Source organism: Echinops telfairi, unplaced genomic scaffold, assembly GCF_000313985.2.
Source record: "Echinops telfairi isolate 266 unplaced genomic scaffold, ASM31398v2 ScPeMD7_7469;HRSCAF=8507_1, whole genome shotgun sequence".
Lineage (NCBI taxonomy): Eukaryota > Metazoa > Chordata > Mammalia > Afrosoricida > Tenrecidae > Echinops > Echinops telfairi.
In genome coordinates this window covers 94,508,564-94,509,074 of record NW_022111373.1, presented here as the reverse complement: position 1 = coordinate 94,509,074, position 511 = coordinate 94,508,564, and positions in this window count along the sequence as shown.

Sequence of the window (511 nt, the reverse complement as noted above, 5' to 3'; positions counted from 1 at the left end):
TCTTCCCATCTTCCCTTGATGGGCCCTGCATCATCCCTTATTTTGCCCATAGAATCTTTCAACATTGCAACCTTTGCAATATTGCAATAGTGTCTGAATTTTTTCTTGCGTTCTTTCAGTTTAAGATATGCTGAGTGTATCTTTCCTTTGCGATTTTCTAACTCTACGTCTTTGTACATTTCATTATCATATTTTACTTTCTTTCTCAAACTACCCTTTGGATTTTCTGTTCAGCTCTTTGATTTCATCATTTTGTTCATTTGTTGTCACTACTATATGATCAAGAGCAAATTTCAAAGTCTCTTCTGACATCCATTTTTATTTTTCTTTCTTCCCTGTCTTTTTAGTGACCTTCTGCTTTCTGCATGTATGATGTTCTTGATATCTTTCTGCAGTTTATCAGGTCTCTGTTGCATCAAATCGGTTCTTAAGAAGTTCTCAAAATGCAGATGGGATGCACTCATCATATTTTGGCTCTTATGGACTTGTTTTAATTTTCTTCAGCTTTATC